Source organism: Ips typographus, linkage group LG5 (genome assembly GCF_016097725.1).
Source record: "Ips typographus isolate SLU linkage group LG5, UJ_Ityp_2.0, whole genome shotgun sequence".
In the NCBI taxonomy this organism is placed as follows: Eukaryota; Metazoa; Arthropoda; class Insecta; order Coleoptera; family Curculionidae; genus Ips; species Ips typographus.
This window is the reverse complement of record NC_138426.1, coordinates 1-5,512: the sequence shown is the minus strand read 5'-3', so window position 1 is coordinate 5,512 and position 5,512 is coordinate 1. Positions and strand designations below refer to the sequence as shown.

Sequence of the window (5,512 nt, the reverse complement as noted above, 5' to 3'; positions counted from 1 at the left end):
GCCATTTTGAATTTCCTGCGCCCTGGGACAGAACATTAGAATTTTTGTCAAAAGTGTAATTTTGGCAAATTTTTATTTTGCTCCATAAGGGTTCTAATGCACAGCAAAGGATATATTTATACCAAAGGACCTCAAATTAAGGGAAATAACCACTTTGAACCTTACAGAAATTCGAAAAATGCCATTTTTTGACAAAATTTTCAATTTTTTTTTTGTTCCACAAGAGTTCCAATGCACAGCAAAGGGCATATTTATACAAAAGAACATTAAATTAGGTGAAATAAGCACAAAAAAAGCACTTTAAAATTTTTCACTTTTCAAAAAAATTGAAAGAATGGGGGGGTATTAGAGAGGTTTTTTAGGTACTTTTTGAAATTCAATATCTCGGTAACGGGAGGAGCTACAGAGGCCATTTTTAACCCATTTTGTAGTATTTTTTATGCTTTTTCGAATGGCGTTGGAACGAATTTCCTGCGAATTTAAATAAAAGAGCTACGATTTTTTCGCAATATACGGATACCACAAAACGTAAACAAGACAAGAAATTACTAATTAGCGCGGCGTTGCCATACCCGCTCCTACCATTTTAAATCAACATATTCCTTTTATAGCTGCACACTTTTATATTAGATTATTCGATGATATTGGTGAAAACTACTTATTTTTATTAATCACATTTCAAAACATAACATAGACTGCTTCAAAACATGGGTGATATGATGAGACTTGGCAACGTCGCAAATTGTCGTTCGCACCTCCGTTTTCCAAGACGCTCGCTAATTTTTAATTTTGTATCCTGGCGCGAGTTCACACACGTTTTGTTCCGGTCACTTTGACAGCTAATAACGTCAAAACCAGTCCGATTTCACTAGGCTTGATGGTACTCATTTTCGACTAATTTGGGGACGGCGAATCCATTCCAGCTGTCAAAATGACAGTAACTGTCACTCAATTCGAGACACTGGCGATTTGTGGAGATATCAAAAAAGTGATTTCACCAATGGATTGGGCGCCCCAAAATTAGCCAAAAACCACCCTTCACTCGATTTGTTTTGATAAAAAACGCACTTGAGATGCATTATTGTTATTCTGTCACTTTGACAGCTAATAACGTCAAAACCAGTCCGATTTCACTAATTTGGGGACGGGGAATCCATTCCATCTGTCAAAATGACAGTAGCTGTCACTCAATTCGAGACACTGGCGATTTGTGGAGATATCAAAGAAGTGATTTCACCAATGGATTGGGCGCCCCAAAATTAGCCAAAAACCACCCTTCACTCGATTTGTTTTGATAAAAAACGCACTTGAGATGCATTATTGTTATTCTGTCACTTTGACAGCTAATAACGTCAAAACCAGTCCGATTTCACTAGGGTTGATGGTACTCATTTTCGACTAATTTGGGGACGAGGAATCCATTCCAGCTGTCAAAATGACAGTAGCTGTCACTTAGTTCGAGATCGGCCAAACGGTGTTATCAATCAACTCATGTGGGGATATTTTTTGTTTTCTATGATATGGTCCATTTTTTTCCCGTCGCGGTTACGTCATCATTTGCCTTTCTTGTCTATTACGTGCGTTCCGAGCGCGATAGAATTTTGACGTCATCGGCCGCCATTGTTGGCAAATTAATAGGTAGTAAACAAAGCGAAATGTTTTATTTTTGATGTAAATTTTACAATATTTCGATGTAACTACTGCGATACTAGATAGGTACCTAGATAATGTGTGTGTGTGTGTGTTGTGTGTGTATGTTTCGGGAAGAGAGTTTTGAAAATGCCACCCACCTACACTTTGCAACTATCAAGGGGCCCAGTGAAACATTCTGAAGGAAAACAGAAAAGAATGCCTTTTCTAATAAAAAACACACAATCACAATGAAACAGCCCATGCATATAGGTACCTATTTACTTAGTCCCAAGAACCAAGTTTATTCAAGCCAGTGATTGTTTCTCAATCAAAGGAACATGTTTGCTGACAAGGTGATTTACCTAATATTATAAAAAGGAAGGCCCCTACCTTTTAATGAGCTGCTAATACTAAATAGCTTATGTTTCAGGTAGGTACCTTTCTGGAGTTTGCTTATCATGCTTTGAAAGGGTCCCATTATCAATGGCTGCTGTAAAAGACTCCTGGTGACTGAACAACGAAAGGTGTTTGAAGCAATGGTTATAATGGTGTTGTCAAAATCCATATGCAGAGTGTTGAAATATTTCAGGTAACATTAGAAAGATATAGGACATAGGTACCTAACTATGTTACTTAATATGTAAATTTGATCAAATGCCATTATTTTACAGAATTAGCCCCCCTTGCCTACCTATACTTCTCTGACTACCTATAAGGCTAGAAACAGATGGTGCTACTGTTAAATACAGTATTTTACATCAGATAGGTAGTAGGTTAAATTACTATTTTAATTGTATTCATTATGAAATATACAAATAAAATTTTTAAGAAGAGTTTATTTTTTATCAAAAGTCTAGTTTTCTTCATAAAATTTGATAATTTACCTACCTGCTCTTTGGTATAATAAATCACACAACAAAACAAAATTGATATGTATTTAATGCTGCTGAGTAAATTTACAAAAGAAAATACCTAAATAAGCAATTTAAATCACAAAAGCAAGTTGTTAAAACAGCAACAATTCTGTTGTAAGTTAAAACACTGCTACATCATCACCAAACTGCAAGAACTTCCTAATAGTCTCCAGGATTGGACACACATTGCCTGCCTTTCGTTTCTTGCAAATTTTATGGATTGGGCTGTTAATGAGGACTCGTTTGAATGCACCTCCAGTGCTCCAGTGCTCTTTCCAGATAATTAAAATTGAATGTGGTTGTTCCCAAGCCAAAGTTTGATTGGTTTGTTTACCACCAAGTGTTGCAACACTAATTAATAAACTTAAACAACAACCCTAAATTAAGTTTTTATTTCTTCTGTTTGTAGTTTTTGCTGTTTTTAAATTTTTTAAAATTCCTAACCTCAAAATGTTAAGCCGCCGACTGTCAGTTGAGACTGTGCCCTATGTTGCCACATCTTCCACGAGCAGATGTGAACCTAGTGTATTGTTTGTTGCAGTAATACCTAAACGGACCGATTTTGAAAAAAAAGTATTTATTCATGTCTCTAAAAAGAGAAGGGTTCTCTCGCAACTTAAAGAGCACCTTGCGTGTCACCCTTTACGGGGCTGAACTAGACTCGCCCTCCCCCTACATTCATGCACACGACGGCAATTACTGCAGTATTGGCCCATCTCATCTGCGGGTAATATACCTTATTACCCCCAGATATCATCCGCCGCTTTATAGGTACCTTACTTACTTTATTTTTATAATAAACGAGGCTTACTTACTTGTGACCTGAGTGTTGTGACGTGAAATTTGCTTTAACATGAGGTGCAAGTCATGGTCAAATGGCTGCCTGGGACGCCATTTTGTCTGACATTTCTTGAAACTACGTGAAATTTGCTTTAAAATGAGGTGCAAGTCAATATTTTGACACAAAATTCAAAATGGCGGCCTCGAACTGTCAAAAAATACCACTTTTTTATTTGTCAAGTTACAGTTGACGTCTCGGTGTCATTTTATTTTAAAATGTCCCGGAAAAGACTCTGGTGCAGTCGGTTTTTTGATATCTCAAAAACTAACAGAGTTAGATCTAAAATTTAACATTTTAACTGACTGTGTTAATTGTGTAAAATTTCTTTGCCAGGAACTCGGCCGGATTAAGAGACATGAAATCTGACTGAAAAATATTTACAATATAATATGTGATATTATGGTAAAGGAAATTTGACGCCTTCTAGCGTCCAAACGGTGTTATCAATCAGCTGATGGGGGGACATTTTTAGAAAGTTTGAAATCTGCTCTATCGTTTGTTTTCTATGACATTTTGACGTAACTTGTCAAATAAGGGAGTAATTTAGGGTCAAAGCGACGAGGGTCAACGAGTTTATGGTGAAGGAACTTTGAAGCCCTCTAGCGGCCAAACGGTGCAATCAATCGAATCATGCGGGGATATTTTTGGGAAGCTTGAAATCTGCTCTATCTTTTGTTTTCTATGACATTTTGACGTAACTTGTCAAATAAGGGAGTAATTCAGGGTCAAAGCGACGTGTGTCAAAAAATATGTGATTTTATGGTGAAGGAACTTTGACGCCCTCTAGCGGCCAAACGGTGCAATCAATCGAATCATGGGGGGATATTTTTGGGAAGCTTGAAATCTGCTCTATCTTTTGTTTTCTATGACATTTTGACGTAACTTGTCAAATAAGGGAGTAATTCAGGGTCAAAGCGACGTGTGTCAAAAAATATGTGATTTTATGGTGAAGGAACTTTGACGCCCTCTAGCGGCCAAACGGTGCAATCAATCGAATCATGGGGGGATATTTTTGGGAAGCTTGAAATCTGCTCTATCTTTTGTTTTCTATGACATTTTGACGTAACTTGTCAAATAAGGGAGTAATTTAGGGTCAAAGCGACGAGGGTCAACGAGTTTATGGTGAAGGAACTTTGAAGCCCTCCAGCGGCCAAACGGTATAATCAACTCTAGTGATTCTCGCCCTTTAATTGCATAACGCTAACAAATTCCCTGTCGCGTAAAACCCGCCAAAGATTTAAACGTTTGGACCTGCGTAAGTCATTACCCAGCTCGAAAAACGCTCCTTATTTGGTCATGAAACGGATCGCGATAGAGTGGGGGGGGGTCGACAGTGGCCGAGCAAGCGCGTAGGGGTATGGGAGCTGGCTGGGAGCCGGGCGTTGGCAGTCGGGAGTGAGAATTGCCAATGCGCGTGTCGCGGTTCGGGAAAAGGCATCATACGGTGCATGCGTGTGCGAATCTAATTCGAGTTTCGTTCAGAGCTTTTTTTGTTGTTGCTGTCTCAACCAACAATCGTCTAGGTGGGAGCCTGCGATTGCTGTCAAGACTAATTGGGACTACGAGCGGCTATCCTTCTAGGCTGGTTTTTCTTTCCTTGGAGACTGGGTTTCCAACGTAAAAGGCGCAGGAGGGGTAGCGACGTGGTGAAGTCGACCGTCAGGTTTTGTGGTTTGAGTTTTAGATTTAAAAGAAAGTTCTTTTAACTGAAAATTGATTCCCTTCGTTTCTTTTGTCGGTTTTAGGTAAAAAAACCGACTGGCATCCCTATTTGGATTATTTTTTTTTTTATTTGATTTATTTTTATTTTTTACAATGTCGGATCTTTTGATCGATTTTGATACCGAGATTTCAAACCCTGATTCTCTCCCAAATCTGTCATATTATGGCCCAGCGGCAGTAGAACCCCCTCAGAGCGCTACAGGGCATCGCAAACCGGTCGCGGGTTGTTTAGAGCGTGGAGACGCCGGTTTGACAAATCGACGCGGCCGTTTTGACGATACAAATTTCGTGATTTTGATCAATTTTCATAATTTTGCTATTTTTCAGTTTTTGGACAAAATTTCGGGATTTTGATCAATTTTCATAATTTTGCTATTTTTCAGTTTTTGGACAAAATTTCGGG

The 5,512-nt window shown here is 38.5% G+C and overlaps 1 long non-coding RNA gene across 2 annotated transcripts; it reads left to right on the top strand.

Moving 5' to 3' along the window:
• The first annotated feature begins 1,577 nt into the window (after nt 1-1,577).
• LOC145729056 (uncharacterized) lies at nt 1,578-2,465 on the top strand. Of its 2 annotated transcripts, none has more exons than XR_014178247.1 (3): nt 1,578-1,985; nt 2,067-2,221; nt 2,304-2,465. It is a non-coding gene; the product is annotated as an uncharacterized LOC145729056 (long non-coding RNA). The 2 variants fall into 2 exon arrangements; XR_014178246.1 differs by having other exon boundaries at nt 1,586-1,985; nt 2,063-2,221.
• The last annotated feature ends 3,047 nt before the right edge of the window (nt 2,466-5,512 follow it).